The 27,022-nt window shown below is 36.4% G+C and overlaps 1 protein-coding gene and 1 long non-coding RNA gene across 6 annotated transcripts in view; one reads left to right on the forward strand and one right to left on the reverse strand.

Moving 5' to 3' along the window:
* Window positions 1-27,022, forward strand: part of Macrod2 (mono-ADP ribosylhydrolase 2) — a 2,042,921-nt gene that overhangs the window by 48,264 nt on the left and 1,967,635 nt on the right. The gene's annotated exons all lie outside the window — the stretch shown is intronic.
* LOC124086310 (uncharacterized) lies at window positions 1,754-24,724 on the reverse strand. The gene is made up of 3 exons (XR_006849766.2): window positions 24,467-24,724; window positions 17,733-17,853; window positions 1,754-1,935 (listed from the first exon to the last, which is right to left on the reverse strand). It is a non-coding gene; the product is annotated as an uncharacterized LOC124086310 (long non-coding RNA).

The raw sequence follows: 27,022 nt of genomic DNA on the forward strand, positions 1-27,022 counted from the left end.
AAAACATTTTCTTTTAGTATTAAAAATGAACTTAGCTGTGCTTTATAATTTTACTTTAGTTCTTGAAAGGACTTGAGAGTTATTCAGAGTCTTTGCAATGCTGCCCTCCAGTGATAGTTTTTCAAAGTGCGTTAATCTTGAAGTCTATCCCATCTCTTTGATTCCACTGGATCTTTGCTTCAGTCTGTGTAATTTTTGTTGTTGTTGCTCCTCAGTTGTGTATTTTTCTTTATATCATTTAGTTTTGTTGTTCTCCCTTAGTGATATTAGGGAAAGATCAGGAACGTTAGAGACAAAAAAAAAAATGCGAATGTGCATCCTTAAAGATCCATGGATCATTCTATGCATGAGGCACATTATGTGTCTAGAGGAATGAATAAAAAAGTCTTTGTGTGACACCTGAGAAAGCAAACAATAGGCATTCCAGGTGGGCCTACTCTCTCTTAAGAACTTTCATTTAGTTTAAAAAAATTATGAAGCAGTTGTACATAGAATTTTCTTATAGTAGTTTATCCCCTCCTTATGTAATATAAGGCCCTTTCTATTATCAATTTTATGCTTTGTGTTTTATCTTTTTAGATATTTAATCAGATTGAAGGTATGTGTATTTTATTGGTTTTTCTTGAAGCACTGACATTTATTTTCTATTCTGCAACTGAAAAAAATTTACTTATTTCAGGTTTTTCTTTGTAACAATTTAATGTTCCAATTTATTTTTCTTTTTTTGTGAAAGCTTTATTATTCTAATTTTGCTTCTTATTGCAGTTGTGACTAAATGCCATATGATTTGATATATGCTGTTTTAATTTTTTTTAGTTTTCAATAAAATTTAGTAGCTGTGATTTCCTCATTGATTTCAAAGTTACTTAGGAGGGTATCTTAAATTATGAAATGGTCCATATGTTCAAAATACAATTGTTAATTTTTATCTTTATAATAATGTGATTAGAGAATAAGGCATGTATAGTTTCTTTTTTTGAGAATTTACCAAGTTTTTTTTCTTATGAGACATATAATATCAGTATTTAAAATATTCCCCACACACTGAGAAATAAGGTGACACCTCTGTCAAGTGCACAGTGCTATATGTGTGTGAGAGAGTGCGTATGTATATATATGCACATATTACATGCATTATCCTGATAGTCTCAATTTTTTGATTGCTTCAACTATCATGTACTTATAAGAATTAAAGTTTTACATTGTTGTGTTTGTTATTTTTTTCATTGTTTCTAATATGTTTTAGTGCTACATTTTTTATTCTTTAAAATTAATGATATTTTTGTAGAGGATTTTACATTTCATCAATTAAAATAATATTTTCAATAAAGTTCCTGATCATTTGGATACACAAATTGGGAAAATAATGCAGCTTGATCCCTGTTTTTCAGCATGCACAACTAGTTGAAGATCTAAGTGTGAAAAGTAAAATAATTAAGCTTCTATAGGATAAGAGATTATCTTCATCATCTTGTAGTATTTAAGCAGGACAGAAAACTTAGTGTATAAAGGAAATAATTTTTTGACCATTGACAAATTCAGAACTTTCTGTCATCAAAAGTAACAATGAAAGAGATAAAAGCAAACCAAATAGGTGGAGGATACTTGTAATACATATACTTGGCAAATGGCTTGTGTCTGTATTATCTAAACTCCTATATATCATTTTAAAAAGGACAGATATCCCAATAGAAAAAAATGGGAAGGAGACCTGAACAGGCATTTCACAAAAGAGGATAGTCAAATGGCCCATAAATATATGAAAAGCTTTATTATTTATCAGGGGAATGCAATTAAAATCATAATGAGATAACAGTACAAACTTCACCTGAATGACTAAAATTAAACAGATGAACAATACTTAAGTGACAGCAAATTTTGAAGAGCAGGGCTGGGGATTGTAGAGTACTTGCTCAGCATGCACAATTCTCTACACTGAAAAAGAAAAAAAAAAGATTTAAAAAAGCAGTGCAACTTTTACTGCATGTAGGAGTGTAAGTTGGAAAAATTACTTTTGAAAGTTGGTAGTTATTTAATAAAGCTCTGTGTGTGTGTGTGTGTGTGCACGTGTACACAAATATGCAAGTTCACTAAAAGACAAGTACCGTTATGTTCAAAGTATCAAAAACCTGGAAATATAAATGCTTATCAGTAGTAAAATGAATAAATGGATTGTGATTTCTGCAATGAAAATGCACAAATTACATCCCCATGCAATAAAAAAAATAAATTGCACAAATATATACTGTTTTCCAAAATAAACCACACACAAAATGACATATAATATGTGAAGGTATAAAATTCAAAAGATCTCAGGATGGTGCTTGATTTTGTGAAGGAGGAAGGAAGGTGTAGTGATTATGAAGTTGTATCGGGGGACTTCTCTGTTTAGTGATGTTATGTTTTTTGAGTGGTGGTTACATGGGTATCTGACTATGATAATTTACTGAGTTGTATAATATTGATTTGTGACTTTTTTGCATGTATGCTACACTTCAAAAAAAATCAATTGATAGGAAACAAAATGTTTCTTTAGTGTAAAGATATTATTAATATTGAAACAGTTGAAATTCATTATAATTTATCTACAGTTTTATCCCTTAATGAAGATGTCAAAAAATATCCTTTGCCAATCATTCTCCTCTGTTTTCTGATATCCAATTCTACCTCTTTTCTCACCTCCCATTGCAGGGTACATTTAAAACATAATAGCAAAAACCCATCACAAATCCCCACCCCCCCACCAATTCTTTTTTGTTTTCATTTGCTGGCTATATCTTTACCTTCTTTAAGAGGTTTTTTTTTTTTTTTTTTTTTTTTTTTTTTTTTCAAATTTTTCCCTTAAAGAATTTTCACCCTTTTTGAGAGTCTTTTTTTTTTTTTTTAACTTTTACTAGAGGAATCTGACTTATTTTCATTCATAGTATAACTTTTTTTTTTTGCATTTTTAAAATGTTTTATTGCCATTATTATGCTGGATGCTTTCTTTGTGTGTATGTATATGTGTGTAGAGGTTTAACTTTATTTTTAATTTTGCTGAAAATTGTGTTTAAACTTTGCCAAATATTTGAGACTATGTTTTTCTAATTTAAATACCAAGAACAAATTAATTTCTTTTAATTTCCCCACCTCGAGGTGAAAAAATTTAATTTCCCTCTTGTTCTTTTTCTTACCTGTGTTTTTATTGGATGTAGTTCATGATTCAGGGTAAACATTATTTTGAAGTTATTTTTTGCATTTTGTTAATATCACAAGTTATCAAAGACTTACACTGTTTTACAGACATATTTCCAATCATTAATTTGTTCACTCAAAAATTTATTGAGCACCTACTAAGTACCAGACACTATTCTAGGCAAATAAGACTGGGAGTGAAAATGACAAATGAGGTTACTGATGTGATCACACTTTACATATTTGGGGGCAGATGGTCAATAGATACGTAGATAAACAAGATACTCTTAAAGTATGAAGGGAGTAAATAGGGTGAAGTGATAGAGAATGTGATGGGCTGAAGTTGGAACCAAGGATATATAGTTAGTTTGGTCAGAGAAAACTTTTTGAAGCATTGACATTTAATCAGAGACTTGAGGTACAGGAAGGAACATAGAACTGTGTGAAGAGTAACCCAGGTTGAGGTAGACAGTGCCTTGATGAGGTAGATAACTTCATCGTTTAGAAAAACATTTATTTAACATTACTTACTGAAATTTCAGGTATTTGAAGTATAATCATTAATAAAACAGAAGATTTTTTTTTGTTGTCAAAGTACTTAACATTTTAGCTAGAAAAGACTGATGGACAAATAATTTTGGACTATGTTAAAAGAAAATGGATGGGATATATAACAGAACTTTTTTTCTGAAGGGGTAACATTTGACTAAGAACTATAAGCTGGATAAAAGATCAACCATATGAAAATCTAGGTAAAAGCATCTATAACTGGCTTTCAGTTGGGTTAGAGCAAAGCTAGTGAAAGGGAGAAGACTGGTAAGACCCTGTAGGACCTGACATTGCTATAGAGACTTAAGACTTTATTCCTAGTGAAAAGCCATAGGTTGTGGTATATATTTAATTGTTGTAACAAAAAGACCCATAAATGCAGGGCCCCAAAGAAAGTAGAAGTTCCTAACAACTTATTTTACAGTTTGTAGCTGATTCTTTTCTACAAGCTTGTCTGAAGACCGTGATGATTCCTTTTATTTTGGTCTTCAACCATTTGATAAGGGTTGCTTTAATCTCTAGTCCAAGCCATTTCACTATCTATATGTTCATGTTTCTTACTTTGCAAAGAGGGAAAGAAGGGAATTTTTTTTTTTTTTTTAAGATGTGGAAGTTTTAACTTTCAGCATGTATCCCTACCTCTTAGGATATATGCTGAAAGTTAAAAAAAAAATACCACTTTTTAAAATGAATTGTATTCTTAATAGAGAGCTTAATGTCAGTGAAGATCAGAACAGGGAAGAAGAGCATGAGGAAAAGATTAACATTAAACAGAGACGAGTGGGGGGAGAGAAAGGGAGAGAGAAGGGAAACTATGGAAATGGAAGGAGACCCTCATTGTTACACAAAATTACATATAAGAGTTTGTGAGGGGAAAAGGGAAAAAAAAACAAGGGAGAGAATTAAACAACAGCAGATGGGGTAGAGAGGGAAGATGAGAGGGAAGGGGAGGGGGGATAGGAAAGGTAGCAGAATACAACAGTCATTAATATGGTATTATGTAAAAATGTGGATGTGTAACCGATGTGATTCTGCAACTTGTATTTGGGGTAAAAAATGGGAGTTCATAACCCATTTGAATCAAAAGTATGGAAAATGATATGTCATGAGCTTTGTAATGTTTTGAACAACCAATTAAAAAAAAAAAGCTAAGAAAACATTTGCGAGAACAGGCTTAGGCTATACACAAGATTTCTGATCTCAGAGCAAAAGTTCCAGAAAATTCACAGTAGAAGCATTTGAGACCTGGGTGGGAAGAAGGGGGAAGTCTAATATATATATGGTCAAAAGACGAATTGAATATTTTTGTTAATGGCTTTAGTGCCCACTGTCAATCTACTTAAGTGCCATGACATTTTCCCTGTCGGGTTATTGTGACTTACTTATAGATTGACCCCACCCTTTTTAAAACTAGTGTTTTAGACTATGCATGGGTGTTGTATATTTGTTGAGATTTTGTGTATCTTGGCCAGCTAATGAATTCAGGGTTAATAATGTTTGTCTCATTGATTTTAATATTTGAATTGGTTGACAGATTATTAGATATTCAAGTTTATGTCTTAAGTATCTAGTATCTTAATATAGTCAGAAAAATACTATTATCATTTGTAATCCTTATGTGCTAAAGAGAGAATATTTTACATGCTTCAATTACCTTAAAGCTGTCACATAGCTTATTGTACAATAAATAATCATTTATATGTATGCCACAGAACAATGAATATCATGCATCCTCACACTAAAGAAGGTTGCAAAATATGATGATGTGTACTTTTTGATAGTTTTGTATGTAGGCACACTATTGATTATATCATTTGAAATATTCTACTGCAAAAAGTTTCATGTAAAGTCTACTGCTGAAAATTTCTTACAATTTCAATTTGTTATTAGTTGAGTAATTTGCTGTTTCTTTTTAAAATTGCATATTAATGTATGAAAAGCTTTCAAAATAATCCTTAAACTATTTGGCTAAGAGTGAGAAGAAATAAAACCATTTTAAAAAAAGTGTCTTTTGTTAATTTTTTTTCCTTTCAGACTAGCACATCTAGTACAGATGGTGGTTATACGAATGTTTATGAATTTACATATCAGTTTTTAAAGTCTGATCTTTTTTTTTTTTTTTTTTTTTTTTTGCTTTATTTAAAAAAAAATCTTTATTGTGAAAAAATTATGTTTATAGAAAAGTTGCAGAAACAGTACAATTTTCATATACTTTTCACCCAGATCCCCCAAATGTTATTTTATCACATTTGCTTTAACTATATTACCTGTCTTTTTTCTAAACTACTGGAGAATCATAGAATACTTCATTTTCCCTAAATCTTAAAGTATGACTTTCTTTTTTTTTTTTTTTTTGGAAGCCAATTAAGCTAGTAAATAGCCCTTTATTTTTTTTTTTTAATTTTTTATTGTGGGTTGTTCAAAACATTACAAATTTCTTGACATATCATATTCCACACTTTGATTCTAGTGGGTTATGAACTCCCACCTTCACCCCATACACAGATTGCAGATTCACATCAGTTACACATCCATTGATTTACAAATTGCCATACTAGTGTCTGTTGTGCTCCGCTGCCTTTCCCCTCATCCACCCTCCCCCCTCCCCACCTCTCCCCTCCCCTCCCCTCCTCTCTCTCTACCCCCTCCACTGTATAACCCTGAGGGTCTCCTTCCATTACCGTGCAATTTACCTTCTCTCTCCCTTTCCCTCCCACCTCTCATCCCTGTTAAATGTTAATCTTCTTCTCCTGTTCTTCGTCCCTACTCTGTTCTTAGTTACTTTCCTTATATCAAAGAAGACATTTGGCATTTGTTTTTTAGGGATTGGCTAGCTTCACTTAGCATAATCTGCTCTAATGCCATCCATTTCCCTGTAAATTCTATGATTTTGTCATTTTTTAATGCAGAGTAATACTCCATTGTGTATAAATGCCACATTTTTTTTATCCATTCGTCTATTGAAGGGCATCTAGGTTGGTTCCACAGTCTTGCTATTGTGAACTGTGCTGCTATGAACATCGATGTAGCAGTGTCCCTGTAGCATGCTCTTTTTAGGTCTTTAGGGAATAGACCAAGAAGGGGAATAGCTGGGTCAAATGGTGGCTCCATTCCCAGCTTTCCAAGAAATCTCCATACTGCTTTCCAAATTGGCTGCACCAATCTGCAGTCCCACCAGCAATGTACAAGTGTACCCTTTTCCCCACATCCTCGCCAGCACTTGTTGTTGTTTGACTTCCTAATGGCTGCCAATCTTACTGGAGTGAGATGGTATCTTAGGGTGGTTTTGATTTGCATTTCTCTGACAGCTAGAGATGTTGAGCATTTTTTCATGTACTTGTTGATTGACTGTATGTCCTCCTCTGTGAAGTGTCTGTTCAGGTCCTTGGCCCATTTGTTGATTGGGTTGTTTGTTCTCTTATTGTCTAATTTTTTGAGTTCTTTGTATACTCTGGATATTAGGGCTCTATCTGAAGTGTGAGGAGTAAAGATTTGTTCCCAGGATGTAGGCTCCCTATTTACCTCTCTTATTGTTTCTTTTGCTGAGAAAAAACTTCTTAGTTTGAGTAAGTCCCATTTGTTGATTCTAGTTATTAACTTTTGTGCTATGGGTGTCCTATTGAGGAATTTGGAGCCCGACCCCACCGACTGTAGATCGTAGCCAACTTTTTCTTCTATCAGACGGCGCGTCTCTGATTTGATATCAAGTTCCTTGATCCATTTTGAATTCACTTTTGTGCATGGCGAGAGAAAGGGATTCAGTTTCATTTTGTTGCATATGGATTTCCAGTTTTCCCAGCACCATTTGTTGAAGATGCTATCCTTCCTCCATTGCATGCTTTTAGCCCCTTTATCAAATATAAGATAGTTGTAGTTTTGTGGATTGGTTTCTGTGTCCTCTATTCTGTACCATTGGTCCACACGCCTGTTTTGGTACCAGTACCATGCTGTTTTTGTTGCTATTGCTCTGTAGTATAGTTTGAAGTCTGGTATCGCTATACCGCCTGATTCACACTTCTTGCTTAGCATTGTTTTTGCTATTCTGGGTCTTTTATTTTTCCATATGAATTTCATGATTGCTTTCTCTATTTCTACAAGAAATGCCATTGGGATTTTGATTGGCATCGCATTAAACCTATAGAGAACTTTTGGTAATATCGCCATTTTGATGATGTTAGTTCTGCCTATCCATGAACAGGGTATATTTTTCCATCTTCTAAGATCTTCTTCTATTTCTCTCTTTAGGGTTCTGTAGTTTTCATTGTATAAGTCTTTCACCTCTTTTGTTAGGTTGATTCCCAAGTATTTTATTTTTTTGAAGATATTTTGAATGGAGTGGTTGTCCTCATTTCCATTTCAGAGGATTTGTCGCTGATATACAGGAATGCCTTTGATTTATGCGTGTTGATTTTAAATCCTGCCACTTTGCTGAATTCATTTATTAGCTCTAATAGTTTCTTTGTAGCGCCTTTTGGGTCTGCTAGATATAGAATCATATCATCTGCAAATAGTGATAATTTAATTTCTTCTTTTCCTATTTTTATGCCTTTAATTTCTTTCGTCTGTCTAATTGCTCTGGCCAGTGTTTCGAGAACTATGTTGAAGAGAAGTGGAGAGAGAGGGCATCCCTGTCTTGTTCCAGATGTTAGAGGGAATGCCTTCAGTTTTTCTCCATTCAGAATGATGCTAGCCTGAGGCTTAGCATAGATTGCTTTTACAATATTGAGGTATGTTCCTGTTATCCCTAGTTTTTCTAGAGTTTTGAACATAAAGGGATGCTGTACTTTGTCGAATGCTTTTTCCGCATCTATCGAGATGATCATATGGTTCTTATTTTTAAGTCTATTGATGTGGTGAATAACATTTATTGATTTCCGTATATTGAACCAGCCTTGCATCCCAGGGATGAATCCTACTTGATCATGGTGTACAATTTTTTTGATATGTTTTTGTATCCGATTCGCCAGAATTTTATTGAGGATTTTTGCATCTAGGTTCATTAGAGATATTGGTCTGTAGTTTTCTTTCTTTGAAGTGTCTTTGTCTGGTTTAGGTATCAGGGTGATGTTGGCCTCATAGAATGAATTTGGAAGTTCTCCCTCCTTTTCTATTTCCTGAAGTAGCTTGAAAAGTATTGGTATTAGTTCTTCTTTAAAGGTTTTGTAAAATTCTGCTGTATACCCATCCGGACCTGGGCTTTTCTTAGTTGGTAGTCTTTTTATGGTTTCTTCTATCTCCTCAATTGATATTGGTCTGTTTAGGTTTTCTATATCCTCCTGACTCAATCTGGGCAGATCATATGACTTAAGAAATTTATCTATGCCTTCACTATCTTCTAATTTATTGGAGTATAAGGATTCAAAATAGTTTTTGATTATCTTCTGTATTTCTGAAGTGTCTGTTGTGATATTGCCTTTTTCATCCTGTATGCTAGTAATTTGAGTTCTCTCTCTTCTTCTCTTCGCTAGCATCGCTAAGGGTCTGTCGATTTTGTTTATTTTTTCAAAGAACCAACTTTTAGTTTTGTCAATTTTTTCAATTGTTTCTTTTGTTTCGATTTCATTAATTTCAGCTCTGATTTTCATTATTTCTTGCCTTCTACTTCTTTTGCTGTTGTTTTGCTCTTCTTTTTCAAGGATTTTGAGATGAAGTATGAGATCATTTATTTGTTGGTTTTTTCTTTTTTTAAGGAATGAACTCCAAGCAATGAATTTTCCTCTTAGAACTGCTTTCAATGTGTCCCATAGATTCCGATATGTTGTGTCTGTGTTTTCATTTATCTCTAAGAATTTTTTAATTTCCTCCTTGATGTCTTCTATAACCCATTGATCATTCAGTAACCTATTGTTCATTCTCCAATTGATGTATGCTTTTTCCTTCCTTCTTTTATCGTTGATTTTCAGTTTCATTCCATTATGATCAGATAAGATGCATGGTAATATCTCTACTCCTTTATATTGTCTAAGAGTTGCCCTGTGACATAATATATGATCTATTTTTGAGAAGGATCCATGTGCTGCTGAGAAAAAAGTGTAACTGCTTGATGTTGGGTGGTATACTCTATATATGTCAATTAGGTCTAGGTTATTAATAGTGTTATTGAGTTCTATAGTTTCCTTATTCAACTTTTGTTTGGAAGATCTGTCCAGTGGCGAGAGAGGTGTGTTGAAGTCTCCCATGATTATGGTGTGGTGGTCTATTAGACTCTTGAACTTGAGAAGAGTTTGTTTGACGAACATAGCTGCACCATTGTTTGGGGCATAAATATTTATGATTGTTATGTCTTGTTGGTGTATGGTTCCCTTAAGCAGTATGTAGTGTCCCTCTTTATCTCTTTTGATTAACTTTGGCTTGAAATCTATTTTATTTGATATGAGTATGGACACGCCTGCTTGTTTCCGAAGTCCATATGAGTGATATGATTTTTCCCAACCTTTCACCTTCAGCCTATGTATGTCTTTTCCTATCAAATGCGTCTCCTGTAGGCAGCATATTGTTGGGTCTTGTTTTGTGATCCATTCTACTAGCCTGTGTCTCTTAATTGGTGAGTTTAAGCCATTAACATTTAGGGTTATTATTGAGATATGGGTTGTTCTTCCAGCCATATTTGTTTATTTCTGTTACTAAACATTGTTTGTTTTCCTCTTTGATTGTTTCCCCCCCCCCTTTACTGTCCTACCTCCCACTGTTGGTTTTCATTGTTATTTTCCATTTCCTCTTCCTGTAATACTTTGGCTAGGATGTTTTGAAGAGATGGTTTTCTAGCTGCGAATTCTTTAAACTTTTGTTTATCGTGGAAGGTTTTAATTTCATTCTCCATCCTGAAGCTTAATTTCGCTGGATACACAATTCTTGGTTGGAACCCATTATCTTTCAGTGTTTGAAATATGTTATTCCAGGATCTTCTAGCTTTCAGAGTCTGTGTTGAAAGATCAGCTGTTATCCTGATTGGCTTGCCCCTAAATGTAATCTGCTTCCTTTCTCTTGTAGCTTTTAAAATTCTCTCCTTATTCTGTATGTTGGGCATCTTCATTATAATGTGTCTAGGTGTGGATCTCTTATGATTTTGCACATTCGGCGTCCTGTAGGCTTCTAGGATTTGGGATTCTGTCTCATTCTTCAAGTCTGGGAAGTTTTCTTGTATTATTTCATTGAATAGACTGCTCATTCCTTTGGTTTGGAGCTCTGTACCTTCCTGTATCCCAATGACTCTTAAGTTTGGTCTCTTAATGTTATCCCATATTTCTTGGATGTTCTGCTCATGGTTTCTTAACAGTCTTGCTGAGCTGTCTATGTTCTTTTCCAGTTGAAATACTTTGTCTTCATTGTCTGATGTTCTATCTTCTAAGTGTTCTACTCTGTTGGTAGTATTCTCCATTGAGTTTTTAAGTTGGTTTATTGCTTCCTGCATTTCTAGGATTTCTGATTGCTTGTTTTTTATAACCTCTATCTCCCTGTATAGTTGATCCTTTGCTTCCTGGATTTGTTTGCGTAATTCGTTGTCGAAGTGATCTTTCATTGTCTGATTTTGCTGTTTAATGTCTTCCTTGATACTCCAGATCATCTGAAGCATGTATATCCTGAATTCTTTATCTGACATTCCATCTGCTGCAGCTGTTACCTCTTCTAAAGTTGCGTTGACCTGCATTGCTTGTGGTCCTTTCTTTCCTTGTCTTTTCATACTGCTTGCGTATCTTTCCTGCAGGTGCGGGCGGCGGCTCTGCTCTCTCCTTATTCCAATTGGGGTGTCGTGGCTACCACGCCGGCAGGTCACTGGGCCTGTTCTGGGAGCTGGTGGCGGCTCTTTTCTGCCCCTACTCCAATTGGGGTGACGTGTCTGTCGTACCAGCAGGCCACTGGGCCTGTCCCGCTGGTCGGTCGCAGATCTGCCCACCTTTCGGGCACGGGTGGAGGCTCTGCTTTGCCCCTACTCCAATTGGGGTGTCGTGACTACCCCGCCTGCAGGATGCTGGGTCTGTTCCTGGCAAGGGAGGCGACTCTGCTCTGTCACTACTCCAATTAGGGTGGTGTTTGTACCCCGCCGGCAGGCTCCTGGGCCTGATCCGCCGGTCTGTTGTAGGTCTGCCTACCTTGAAGGCGCGGGCGGCGGATCTGCCCTGCCCCTCCTACCACGCCTGCGGACCCCTGGGCCTGATCTGCAGGTTGATCACTGGTCTGCTCACCCTGCGGGCACGGGTGGCGGTTCCGCTCCACCCCCACTCCAATTGGGGTCACTTGACCACCACACCGGCAGGGCCTGATCCGGGCGTGGGATAAGGATCTGCTCTGCCCCTACTCGAGTTGGGGTGACGTGTGTACCACACTGGCAGGCCACTGGGCCTGATCCGCCAGGCTGTCACAGGTCTGTTTACCTTGCAAGCGCGAAGGGCGGCTCTGCCCTGCCCCTCCTACCACGCCCATGTACTACTGGGTCGTGGGTCTGCCCACCTGGCGGGTGTGGGTGGCGGCTCCGCTCCGCCCCCTCTCCAATTGGGGTCACGCGGTCACCACGCTGGCGAGCCGCTGGGCCTGCTCCGGGGGCTGGCGGCGGCCCGGCTCCTTCCCTCTGGCTCGAGGACAAATTGAGGAGACTCGGGTGACTGAGCCTCACCCCCCTTACCAGGAGACCAACTGCTTATGTCACCGCTGGTATTGATGAAGATCTCTCCTCCACCGCTTTCTGCTGACATCAGATCTCTGCCATGTTGGTATCCTATGCGAATGGCAGCATTTCGTTCCCCTTGCCAGGCAACCCAAGCAATGGGTGAGTCCTGACCTGCCCTCAGCAGGACCCGGACCTAGACACAGTTTCCGCGGGCTCCTAGCCCCGGTCCAGGGAAGTTCCGGGAGCCGGAACTCGGCCGCTCCGTGCTCGGTGTAAGCTCCTATAAGTGTAAGCTCCAAGAAGCAGCCCCCGCGGGCTCAGTTCCGGGAGCCGGAATTCGGCCGCTTAGTGCTTGGTGTATGCTCTGATAGTAGCAGGGTCCAAGAAGCAGCCTCCGCGGGCTCCGCAGCCCTGAGCCAGGGCGGTTCCGGGACGGTTCCGGGAGCCGGAACTCGGCCGCTCTGTGCTCGGTGTAAGCTCCTATAAGTGTAAGCTCCAAGAAGCAGTCCCCGCGGGCTCAGTTCCGGGAGCTGGAATTCGGCTTCTTGGTGTTTCGTGTTTGCTCTGATATTAGCAGGGTCCAAGAAGCAGCCTCCGCAGGCTCCGCAGCCCGGAGCCAGGGCGGTTCCGGGACGGTTCCGGGAGCCGGAACTCAGCCGCCCCGCGCTCCGTGTTCACTCCGATAAGATCAGATTTTAAGAAGCCCCCAGGCGCTGAACCCTAGCAATCTGTCTGCAAGCCGCAGGCGAATTGCAGCCTGAAATTACCTGTTCTATGGCTGAATGAGCTGCGGTCAGTCAAAAACAGGTGTGGTGACGTCAGTTTACCAACATGGTGGCTGCTGGCCTCCTCTGTGGTCTGACCGGTGTGGAGAACCGAGATGGACCGCTTCCTTCCCCGTCTCGAACCCAGAATTCAGCCCTGAGTGCGGTGCTTGCGCGTCTGGCAGAAACTGCAGCGCTGTAACCCTGCGTCTCTATCCCAGCGCGCCTTGCAGACTCTAGCCGCGGGGCGATTTGCTTAATAAGCAGTGTTACCCTCCATGCGACAAACCTCTCGCGTTTGAGTCCCCGTAGCCGATCCTCATACGATGGAAATCCTTCCTCCAGGTTCCGGCGCACCCCACTATTGCTGGAAATTCCTAACAAGATAGCCTTTAGCCGTCCTGACTTGTCATACTCCCACACAGTGAAGCAGCACACGGGGGTAATGCACTCCCCTCGCCGCCATCTTCCCTCCCCCTAAAGTCTGATCTTAATCATAAAAAAAATCACTGAAGGACAATTTTGAGAGGGTGCAGGCTCCATGGTTTCAGGAAGATGAATGTCTAAGTATACTGGGACAGATATTTATTTTCCCTAAATATCCTAGAGTTGGAGATTTCTTAATCTTAAATTCTACTGATTTTATTACCTCTAAAATAACGACGTGGGTTATAACATTAAGCATTACCAGCATCTTAAATATAGATGGGAGTTATATATGCTTTCATGTTTGTGATAATGTAGAGAAGTTCAAGAAGATACTGTGTCATTAAGTCAATAACTTTTACATTCTGTGAATGGGCACATATTTATAAATTTGGAGGGCTTCCAGTATTATTTCAGATTATGTCAGTGATTTTATGTACAAAATAATAATTTAGAATAGCGATTCTCTAAATTTAGTATATTTAAGAATCACTTTAAAGCTTGCCAAATGTCAGATTTCTTGGGCCTTCCTCCAAAATATTTTGCCTGGTTCTCTGGAATCCACTTGGTCAAACTATCATAAAAATTAAAGAACAGTGGGGCTCGTGGCACATACGTGCAATCTCAGTGGCTCTGAAAGCCAAGGCAGGAGAATCAAAAGTTCAAAGCCAGCCTCAGCAACTTCGTGAGGCTCCAAGCAACTTAGACCCTGTCTTGAAATAAAAAGAGGAATGTGGTTTAATGGTTAAGCATTGCTGGATTCAATTCCCAATTCAAAAAAATAAAAAAAAAAAATTAATGATCAAAAATTAAAGCTTGATTTGAAGGTTAGTGATTTTTGAAGCAGGAAATTAAAATATCATGTCTAAGTTATTACCATTTCTGCATGGAAACTTGCATTAGATATAAGTTTTTCTATTATAGGTCAACAAAATATTTTAAGAGATTTCTCTTGATTTGAATATGTCTTTTGTATTAGTTTCTTTGTTTACTCTCTCCTGTAGTGTTCCCTCCAGTTTTCCTTTGCTTCCTTTAGTAAATGAGTATTTACCATGTGTCAGTCATTGTGGTAGGAATCTGGAAGGAGTCAATGTGGAAAAGACATGGATCTAAATGATATAAATGATTGAGAATCATTTATAAAACAAGTAAGCTATATACACAATGAATGAAGAAATCATTTTGAGTAGTGGAGAATTCACAAACCCATCTTATATTTGTACTACCCCCTAAAATATATATTTGTCAAGGGGATGAAAGTAAATGGCAATCTAGTTATAATAAAGTTTGCAAGGGTGATGGTTAAGTGGTGGGAAGTAAGACTGATAAAGACAGGTTAGGGTCAGGGACTTTTTTATCTTTTGGTTTTATTTATTTTAATCCTTAATACACTGGGGGAGTTGGGCTAAGTGTCAAGAAAAGGGAGTGAATTTGAGATATTTTAAGAGTAGAATTGGTAGAATTGTGAGACTAGTAAAACTGAAATTGACTAAAATTAGAGGAATCAAAGAGTTAAGGAAGAATTAAGGAAGATAGGAAACCTAATGAAATATAACTTCTATAATTCAACTGTGGATAAACAGACTTTCTAATCTGATAGCCTTTTCAGGCCTTATCTTTTCTATAGCCATCTTAGCATATAATCACTTCCTCACCTGTCTTAAGACATGTTTGTTTGTTTTTCCTCTCATCTATAGGTAAATGAAGCAGTTTAATCTTTCAGTCTGCATCAAAAATCTGTGTGTGACTTAATAATTCTACTTTAGGAGTTGAAACCCTAGAAATAATTACAGATTACTAATTATATTTATATGTAATTATATTTATATGTAAATGTATTTATATGTAAATACATTTATATGTAAATATAAAGGTCTTTATAGTATAGTGTTATTTTTTTTTTTAATTTTTTATTGTGGGTTGTTCAAAACATTACAAATTTCTTGACATATCATATTCCACACTTTGATTCAAGTGGGTTATGAACTCCCACCTTCACCCCATACACAGATTGCAGAATCACATCAGTTACACATCCATTGATTTACAAATTGCCATACTAGTGTCTGTTGTGCTCCGATGCCTTTCCCATCCTCCACCCTCCTATAGTGTTATTTTTAATGATAAAAAATGGGAAATGAACCCAAGGGTTCTCAAAAAGGAATTTACTTATTTATTTTTTGGTACTGGGAATTGAACCCAGGGGCACTTAACCTCTAAGCCACATCCTTACCCCTTTTTTGTATTTTATTTTTAGATACAGGGTTTCACCGAGTTGCTTAACACCTCATAAGTTGTTGAGGCTGGCTTTGAACATATGATCTTTCTGTCTCAGTCTCCCGAGCCAGTGGGATTTCAGGCATACAACACTGTGCCTGATTTCATAAGGAATTTATTAGACAAATTATACTATATCCATTTTATTTATTTATTTATTTTTAAGTGGTTCTGAGGATTGAACCTAGGGCCTTGCATGTGCTAGGTGAGCTCTCTACCGATGAGCCACAACCCCAGCCCCTCCTATATTCATTTGCTGGATTGGTAAATTAGGAGAAGAGGGAAAGGAAGATACTGGGGAATGAGATTAATCAAATAATGTCATATGCAAGTATGAATATAGCATAATGAATCCCACTGTTATGTAGAATTGCAATGTATGAATAAAAGAATTTTTTAAAAAAGAAGGTTAACCTTTAAAGTTATTGCTTTACTTTTCAGGTCAACTGCAAGTTCATGGGGTCATTTAAGAACACAGTTTTTTTTCTTCTTATTTCTCTGTCATCTTGTAAGGCATTAATGGTTTAAGCTCAGTTGTGGGCACATCCTTGTATTAGATTTATTGAACCTGTTCTTGCTAACCAATGATGACAGTTGTTCCATCTAATAGTACATTTTCAGTGTGTAACATTTGAAGCTGATAATCGCCCCCCTTTATTTATTTATTTATTTTTATTAGTTGCTCAAGACAGTACAATGATCTTGACATATCATACATTTGATTCAAATAGGGTATGAATTCTCATTTTTCCATGTGTACAGATTGCAGGATCACATTGCTTATACATCCATATCCCCCCCCTTTTTTAAATAAAAAAATTAAACTTTTTCCTCGTAGGCTTCTATTGGTTTCTAAGAATTTGTTCATTGTGTCTTTTTTCTTTCCCTTTGCCTTGCAAATAAAGGTTGGAGTTCTCCAGTGTTCTCTCTATGGTCCATTTTCATTTACATGCATACTCTTAATGTACCACTCAGGATCATTTTCATGTGATTTCTCCCAAATCTCCATCTCTAGCATGAAAACCATTCTTATAAGCACCAAGACCTATTGTAATACCTCTACTTGAATATTCTGCAGGAAACCAAATTTAATATATCCAAGACTGACTTAATTACCTTCCTTTCCAAAGTAGTTCTCCCACCTCTATTGCCTCTCAGAGCCACCTAGGTCAGAAATCAGCAAGTCAACCTCAGCAATTTCTATCTTCCCTTCTCCAGTGAGACCAAATACTTTGTTAACTATGCCTCTTGAGTATTTGTTCTGGCATTTCCCCTCTTCTGTCTCCACAGTCTTAGTTCAGTCAAGATTATTTTGAGCTTCCTCTGGGATCTGTTTCTATTCAGGCTCCTATCCAATCCTACTTATTGATTAGATAGGTCGGTGATTTTCTTTCACTGGTGTTTGGTGGGCATTAGCTATATGTTTAAATTGTATAACATGGTACAGTGCCAAGTGCAATTTAGCTGTTAATAAATTATATTAATGATAAAAATGAACATTTGTTAAAGATGAACCAAGATTAGTAATAAAGTAATTATTACCATAATGTTCAAGGAAACTTGGGAGAAAATTAAAGATAGGTAGTAAAAAAGTACTGGAGCTAAAGAAAACATTTTGGTAATTTAATATTTAACTTTACACACAGTTTAAATCAGGTGTTTGTTGCAGATATTAGCACTCTGCAGAGAAAGCAGGAATAGATTGTTCCTGAATGTGGTGTGTCAGTTTAAGCTATGCACCATTAAATTTGAGTGATCTCTTCTGGGCCCTGCCATGGTTGCACATAATGGAAAGCCAGAGGCTGCCACCCCTGTTCTAGTCAGTTAACCTAGATTCCTTGTGGACACTAGGCCCTCCTGTTTCATTCTCTCCCAAATGACATTGGGATTGCTGGCTTCTAATCTCAGGTTATCCTTCACACTTCTTCATAGTTTACCTTGACTCCTGGAATTTTTTCTTTTATATTTGCTTATCCATTTTTTTACTGTCTTCTGAGCTTCACATGAGAGACTTTCTTCTCTAATCCCTGCTGATTGCTGGAGTCACATCTGGGTTACCTGGTAGGAGAGAGGGATATTTGAGCATAGTCAGTGTTTTTGCAAAGTAATATGTTATAATATATTTTATAATGTATACTATCTTATACATATATATGTATATATATTTTATAGGTTAAAAAAATATGTTTTTCTGGATAGCCTGTATGGTACAAAGAAGCGATTCTGCCCAAACTTTCAGATTGGTGATACTTCTCTTCCTCCTCCAGCATGATAACATTTACTGTTTTGTTTGTTTTTTCACTATGTGAAGGGCAGTGTTTCACATACTTTACTATGTCGTAGTCCATTTAATTCTCCCAACAACCCTGTGATGTAGGTACTATTCCCATTTTATAAGTGAGGAAACAGGCCCAGAGAAATTAAATTTGACAGATACCACATGGCTCGTAAGTGACAGAACTGGGATTAAAATCTAGGCATAATTCTTATAGAATCTGTCCTTGTTGCAACCATCCTTTACTGACTCTTTTAAGAGGGGATAATGCACATACATATATAGTTGTAACACAAATAGAGATATCCCTTTAAATAACATTAAACTATGAAATAACATGCAAAATGTGTGACTTGTCATTGTGGAGGGAAAGGAATACTGGACTGCTACCAACTAATTCTGTGACCTTGGGCAATTAACAACCTTTCAGGACTTTGGTTTCTGCACCTATACAGTTCTAAGTTCTCTTTTTTCTTTTCACTAAGTTTGGGTTTGTAATTCCTGCTTACTCTGTTGTGCTTAGATTTAGTATCTACTACAGGATATATTTCAACTTGTCATTTAAGTTACACTGATGAAGTTAGTTTTATAGCTTTGGATGTGTTACTGTAGAGAAGTTCATTATCAAGTGCTTTACTGTGTGAATTCAGACACCTGTAGAACAAACCAAGTCACCTTAAACACATTTCATAATCAATTGGTCAATCAATTCTTATTTATTGTGCTTTTATAATAGATATGCCTGTCTGCTAGATCCTGGTATGTTTGTTAATCAATTAGGTATTTGTTCTATACTTCAGATATCTTACAGAAATGTTTACTGTATAAATTTTGAAATGTAGGTTTGAAAATTTGTACTTTGTGAAATGGCAAAATACCAAATTGCGATAAATTGGGATTTTATACATTTTACCAGAAGGGCATAGATTTGTGTCTCCTTTTTTTTTTTTTTTTTTTTTTTGTGTGTGTGTTTTTACTAGGTTAATTTGATTCTCCTTATATTTTAGAGTACAACCATATAAACTTAATTGATTTTTTAGTTCTCGGTGGACACATCATCTTTGTTTTTTGTATGTGGTGCTGAGGATTGAACCCGGGCCGCACGCATGCGAGGCGAGCGCGCTACCGCTGAGCCACATCCCCAGCCCTTAATTGATTTTTTTTACATAACGTTACTTCAGGTATTATGTTGCATAATTCTTACATAAGCTTTAGGTTAAGAGCCATAAATATAATCATATCTTAATGTTTTAACTGAATTGATTTTTAGGAGGTTATAATAGTAGGAAAAATATACATTTTTAATTCCTAAGCTCCCACCCCAAACATCTTGACAGATAGTCATGTTAAATTAAAAAGAAAAAGAAATCCTCTATGAATGAAGTGTGCCATTATTTAAAGAACTTTTAGATCTTTTCTTTTAAATAATATGAGGCTGACCTTTATTATGAGGCAGTAAGTGATTAAGCACATGCTGGAACCAGGCTTCTAGGGCTCAAATCTCAGCTGTCAGTTTTAAGACCTTGAGCAAGTTACTTACTTCATCTCCTTGTCCCTCAGTTTCCTTTAGTACCTTAGGGTGGTTACAATAATTCAAAATATTAACATAGAGAAACAGGACATATAAAATAGATGTATAAAAATTTGACCTTATTTTATAGGAAAGAGGTTAGAATTAGGACGTATATATGGCTCCATTGTTATTTGTGTATTTATTTATTTATTTTTTTAATACTTAGTTTTTAGTTATAGTTGGACACAATACCTTTATTTTATTTATTTATTTTTATGTGGTGCTGAGGATCGAACCCAGGGCCTCGGATGTGCTAGGCAAGCACTTTATTGCTGAGCCACAACCTCAGGCCCTATTTATTTATTTTGATATGAGGATTGACCCCAGGGGCACTTAACCACTGGGGCACATCCCTAGGCCTTTTTTGTATTTTATTTAGAGACTGAGTCTCACTGAATTGCTTAGGGCTTCCTTGTTGCTGAGGCTGGCTTTGAACTTGAGAACCTCCTGCCTCAGCCTCCCAAGCTGGTGGGATTATAGGCATGCATCCAGCTTCATTGTTATTTGAAGATACAGTGAACTCCCTTATGTGCTTGTGCATTCTCTCATATGCATGCTATGCTATTCCAGTTTTGCAGTCTACTTATTTAATTGGCTTAAAACTCTCTTTCACCTTTCATAGAGCTTCCTTGGATGAAAAATCTCAGCAGCAGATCCCCATTCTTTTCACCTTGGGCTACAAACTAATCCTGACAAAGAGTGCCCCTGAGTTTAATCCCCGGTACTCCAAAAAAACAAAAACAAAAACAAAAAGAGTGAAGGAAAGCTTCAATTCAAGAACTCATATTTGGAATAGGAAAGACAATAAAATGAATCAGACATAAATTTTCTATGTACATATAGGAATATGCCACAATTTTCTTTAGTTTAAACACTATCATTGTTTTTAAAATTTTATTTGGGGGCTAGGGCTATAGCTCAGTGGGAGAGTACTTGCCTAGCATGCACAAGGCCCTTGATTTGATCCCTGCCACTGAAAAATATATTGCATTTAAAAATGTAGATTTTAATATTTAAAATTAGGAGACTTCACATTAAAACTTATATTTCCTATTTTTCTTGAAAAACAAGGAGGTATGGAAACACAAAGTCCACATCCTCATATGACACGTAAGTTGAGGCTACATCCTTTGGATATGGCATTTTTTGTTTTCCAATTTATACCATAGTACATTTTGTTTATTTTTAAACCAAGCTGGTCTCATTCTCTTATGTTGCCTTCTTGTTTCCCACAGGTATTTTTATGTTAGATTTCTACAGCAGAGCTTCAAAAAATTAATGAGTCCCTCAAAGTATCTATTAGAAATCTAGTGGAAATAGAAGATAATTACTGAAGTGGCATTTAAAAAAAGAACCAAACCCAGTATAAACCAGGTTTCTATAAAATCAAAATGTCTCAAATAAATGCTTTCATATCAAAAAACACTGCAATCAAACTAATATTGGGACCAAGGATGCAGAAAATCTAACTCAGAACATGTTTAGTAAATCGGGTCAAAAAAGACTGCAAAGAATCATACTTTCCTGTGTATGCTCTTGTTTATTGCTTTTCCACAATAACTTTGGACTTTTTTCATGTGATTTGCTTTGACTACAAAAAATGTGACCCAAGCAGAGATTTAAAGAATGCATGCACATTGGTATCTGAATTCTGTTGTCATGCCAAGCCAAGCCCAGGCTAGCATATTGGACAATGAGAGGCCATGGGAGGCCAAGAAAAGCCATTCCAACTAAAGCTCCCAAGAGTATCCAGCTTGTTGATTGCCAACCAGATTTGAGTGATATGGTCTAGAGCAGACTAATGAACAATAATAAAACCAATGTTGCTTTAAGTAAGTTTTTGAAGGGTTTGTTGAATAATAAAATCTAACTGATACAAGAAGAAAGGGGAGGAGAAGGAGGAAGCATTGAAGATTCAGCACAAAAGTGAAGTTGCTAACCTCCAGCTTAGAGTTAGTCTTCTAGTGTAACATCTATAATACCTAAAAGAACTATACTTTTTTTTTTTTTTCAGGTACTAGGGAATTAACTCAGGGGTACTGAACCACTGAGCCACATCCCCAGCCGTATTCTGTGTTTTATATAGACACAGGGTCTCACTGAGTTGCTTAGTGCCTTGCCTTTGCTGAGGTTAGCTTTGAACTCACCATCGATCCTCCTGCCTCAGCCTTCCAAGCTGGTAGGATTACAGGCGTGAGCCACCACTCCCAGCAAGAACTGTAGATCTGAGAATGAGTAGATATGCTGGAGTATGGAGATTTGTGTATGTATGTATATGAGAGGAATCTGGAACAGCAAGTATGTTGGCTATTGTCCAGGTATGATGATATAAGAGATAGAGGTGTGGAGATCAGCAGGCTGATTGGATTTAAGAGATAGCTCAGTAACACAGCCTGCCTTTTTGGAATTCCTCTGGTTCCCTGATTGTACATTTTACAGCCTCTTAAGCCAAAATTATTTTTCTGCTCATCTTGTTTATAAATTTAATTTTATTTCTATAGATATTTTCATGATTTTTCTTTGTTTTTGCTTTCATGGCATGGTATTTTCCTACTTATCTGCTTTTTCTTTAAGGGAGAGGGAGTATTAATTTTAATCTAATCCACTTGGATGGATTAAAACTAAACTGACGTTTTAGGCATCCTCAGAATGAAAAATGTCCATTGGCTATAGTACCCTTGTTGTGGTATCATGAGACAACTCATTTGTACTCATTGTGCCTTCTCTATATCATGCCATTGGATACTAAAATGCAGGAATGCTAATGTAGGGGACAATATGAATTTTTAGAATTTCCAGGCACTTTGTGTGAATATTCCCCAGCCTCTCTGTCTTCCAAAGTGTGGTCTGAGCACCCACATTTCAATATTAACTTTTTATCAGGTATCTTCCAGATGATTTGACCATTGCAAAAAGAAAATGATGAAACCATTTAAAAAATATATTCACAAAGTTTGAAATGTAAAATTGAGTTATGATTTTTATGAAAATTCTTTTATATTCTCAATAATCATTTAAAAAGTTAATGCTTTTGACATAAGCACAGTATTGGTCATGTCAATTAATGTCAGTTCACGTCAATTAAGATTCAGTTAATAGTTTCTCTTACTTTACTATCTTAATGTCATTATTGACTTATTGTGTATTTGATTAGATTTGCTTTTATTGTTATTATTACAATAGAATTGCATCATATTTCTACCTTAGAAAATGAATTAGTCCATTTCTAAAGTGGCTAACTGATGCCTTTAAAATAGAGGTAAAATAGTAACATGTATGCCAGAAATCACAATAAGGTCAGTACAGATAGAACACATGTTGGGACAAATGAATCTGCAAGTTTGGTTATTTTGCATAAATAAATAAAAGACAAAACATAAATAGAAGATACATGATTCTTGTCTGCAAATTTATTTTTATTATGTAGTTCTGTAGTCCCTGGTGTGTTGTATGATATGAAACTTTTGCTTTATTTTCAAAGTAGCCAATCTAGAAAACCATTGTTATTAAATAGACAAATGAGAACCTCCATAGCATATTGGTTAAGAACATGTGCTGCCTGGGCTCAAATCCCAGTTTTGTATTTGTCAGCTGTATGCACTTGGTTAAACTCTCCCTGGAGGAGGTCCAAAGAGTTCCTGGAGAGGAGGACCTTGACTTAGGACCCGTGGGCTTCTTTGTGTATGTGATGGAAAAGAATTTCAGCCTGTGCCTTTTAGACACAGAGATTTATTTAGCAAAGCAGATACACATTCAAGGGAGAATGTGGATTATCTCAAGAGAAACACGCCTTGGAGTGAAGCAAGGCATATACATTTAAGGGCAAATGTGAATTTTTTTGAGAGTTAGTGATGGCTTTGGAGATATATATATATATATACACACACACACACACACACACACTACTACTACTACTACTAAAAAAGAAACAATATGTAAAATATGAAGGATATTTTTGTTCTTAAGGAAAAATGAGAGTGATTTTGTTTTAAAATAAGATGACTGGTTATTCTAGAATGAGAAAGAAAAAAAATATAGAATAAAACCTGAATAGATATGGAAGGATGTAGAAGGCTTACAGAAAAGTAACTTTCTATTTGTGAAGTTGGCTAAGGTGAATGGATTTATTTTTAAAATTTAAATGAAATGAGACTAGTAGCTTTCTGATGTAAAACTGGAGTTTGGTTTTCTTTATAAAAACAAAGTTTTCTTGGATTATTGATCTATTATAAATAATAGAATATAAAAAGTTTTTCTTTATCCTCTTAGTAATTTTTCAACAGAACAAAGATTATTTGTCTTATGAAAATATTTGCTAGTTTTTTTTGGCATCTCTGTTCAGTAGAATTCAAGTATTGTTTCATAGTGATTTGTGACCCTATTTAATCAAGTATTCAAATTGTTTGACCTTTTTGACAGCTTTCTAAAATTAAATCCTAAGTGAAATCTTGAACTCTGCTGAACTTGTATTTCCCAGAGGGCCCCTGGAAAATTTTTGTTTCACTTTGTAAAATATACAGTTTTTAAATATATGTATTAAAATGTATGGGAAACTGTCGCAAGTGGCGCTATTAACTACTCAGAGGTGGATTGTCTTTAAATGCAAATGTATATTCGATCACACCATTCATCAAATATAAACAATTAATGCAAAAAGTGTTGGGTGTGCTGGAACACCCCAACTAGCATTCAGTGCACACTAATTAAACACTATAAGCAGATAAACAATTAATGCAAAAGTACCCCAACTAGCTTTCATTGCTCATTAATTAAACACTATAAGCAAATCACACAATCCTAGGGCAACCACAGTTCCAAAATACCTCCGATGCCACATGACTTCTCTTAGCCAAAGAGCAGAGGTTGTCCTTGTCTGGTAGTTCTCTCCAGCTGATGGCTGGATGCCAGGGAATGGTGGAGTAGGTCCAGGGATGGACAGAAAGGTCGCCAATCTCACTGATGGCCTTGTAGCAAAACTCTTCAGTATGGCAGGACCAGCAATTTAAATACAATTCCAAGTTGGTGGTGTATGTTGGTGATTGGTTACACCCAGTAAAAGTCAGCATCCATTGTTTATGTCCAGTGAGGTGATGTAATTGCAACTAGGCATGTCCTTTTCACATGTTCATGGAGCTGTGCTCCTTATCATTCGTAACCTGTCATTGCTAAGCACGCCTATGGCTAGTGCCCTTTACACCTCTTTATCAATTGCAAGCAGACATGACTAAGCAGTTCAATGGTTGTTGTTCCTTGTGGCCAGCAACTTAGTGAGTCCCAGCATGTCCCAGCATGTCTATGGCAGATGCTCCTTACAGAAACATTGTCAAATAAGAAGTGATGTTTAACCTTTTTCAGGTGATAGTTGTATGAGGAAATATTATTACCATAAATACTTCAGATACTTCAGAAATTGTATAAATTTTATGGAAATTTTCCAATATCTTATGCCATCAGGCTATCAGTCATAATTCTAGCTCTTGCTTAAATGTTGTATGCCACAGAAATAACGAATTCCCTTGCAAATTACATCTTTTTTTTTTTCTAACTTAGGTTTTTTTTTTTTTTTCCTCAGTGCTGAGGATTGAACCTAGAACAAGGTCTTGCCAAGTTGCCCAGGCTGACCTTAAACCTGTGGCCGTTTTGCCTCAACTTCCTGAGTAGCTGAGATTACAGGAGTACACCACCACATCTGGCTTTTAATGTTTTTTAGTTTTTTTTTCCCCCCCAAAGAACCTACTTTCTCCTCTCTCAACCTAGCTATAGCTTGTTAAATATAGATTTGTATGAATTCTTCTCCTAGGTTCCCCAAATATCCTGTTTTACAAAATATGCTTTGTAAAAAGAAATGAAATATTAATCTTTTCTCTTTACCTGATCTCTTCAAATTTGGATGAATACAATTGAGTATTCTTATTTTCATGGCAATACAATTACTTGTCTCAATTCAGTAAGAATCTGTTCTCCTTGGCATGATTGGAAAAACTGGTTTATAATCTGTGTTTGGATGGAATGTTATATTTGAGAATGATGCATTGAATCAGATGTGTCCAGACACTTTTGAGGACTCAGGTTGACTTTGTAAAGTCAATGCTTACAAAATTCTCTTGGAAAAACTGTCCTAGTACCAGGCTTCTAGGGCTGCCAACATTACAGGTAAGTAAGGAAAGCCACTTGCTAGAAGGCCCAGGAAACAGGATATTTGGGGAACCTAGGAGAAGAATTTACACAAATCTATATTTAACATGGGAATATCCTGATGTTGAATTTGTGGCTTGGCTTACACTCTTTGAGAGGCTTTTAAAAGTCTAATCAGAGATTCTTGTTAAAAAATTTTAGCAAAACAAACCCAAAGCCCTAAATGATCAATTATTATTCTTGCTGTCATTAAGTAAATAATCAGGCTGAATATAATGAGACCAGACCTATTTTGTAAATAACAGTAAAAATGGAAGATAATTGTAGAGAGAAATTTTGTTTCAATGGAAAACAATACTGTACACTTGTGAGTTATTAAGTTCTAATCCTGTTCATTTATATCAGCTTATAAATTGACTGGATCCTGCTATCATATATATTTTGTTAGTTCTTCTCGTTTCTCCCATAGTTGACTAAATTCTCCAAATTAACATTTCCAATTTTTTTGCCCTCCTGACTTGGCATTTATTGCAAACTAAAACTTTCCTTTAGCCCTAGAATTCCTGGAAGCTGAACTGGACAGTCTGTTATAAAGTTGCCTGCCTTCAGCAAGAATCCTGTTAGGTCTGTTTAGTCAACCCTATAATTTTCCATTCACTGATCTCCCCTACCCCACCCAGTCTTGCTCCTTGGCTATAAATCCCCACTTGTTCTTGTAGTATTTGGAATTGAGCTTATTCTGTACTGAAGTTTTTCCCCTTTTCTTCTTTTTTAGTTCTGAATAAATCTGTTTTTAAAGCTGGGTGTGGTGACCCACATCTGTAATCCCAGTGATTTGGGAGACTGAGGAAGGAGGATCGAAAGTTCAGAGCCAGCCTTAGCAGTTTAGTGAGGCCTTTGTGGCTTAGTGATATCCTGTCTCAAAAAATAAAAAGGGCTGGTTACAAAATAAATAAATAAATAAATAAATAAATAAATAAATAAATAAAAATAAAAATCTGTTTTTATTGCTTCTACTACTGTCTAGCTCTTTTTTTTTTTTGACAATATCAATAGTATACAATCTAGAAGAGCAAAACTAACAGATCTTTCAACTTACATAAACCAGTGATGCAAAATTTGAATTGTTGCTTTGTGTATATATATATATTTTTTGGTACTAGGGCTCAAACCTAGGGGCACTTAACCACCGAGCCACATCCCAGCTCTTATATATATTTTATTTAGAGATAGGGTCTTGCTAA

The sequence above is a fragment of the Marmota monax genome, unplaced genomic scaffold, assembly GCF_021218885.2.
Source record: "Marmota monax isolate L192 unplaced genomic scaffold, Marmota_monax_Labrador192_F-V1.1 WCK01_AAM20220418_F8-fsc00005, whole genome shotgun sequence".
In the NCBI taxonomy this organism is placed as follows: Eukaryota; Metazoa; Chordata; class Mammalia; order Rodentia; family Sciuridae; genus Marmota; species Marmota monax.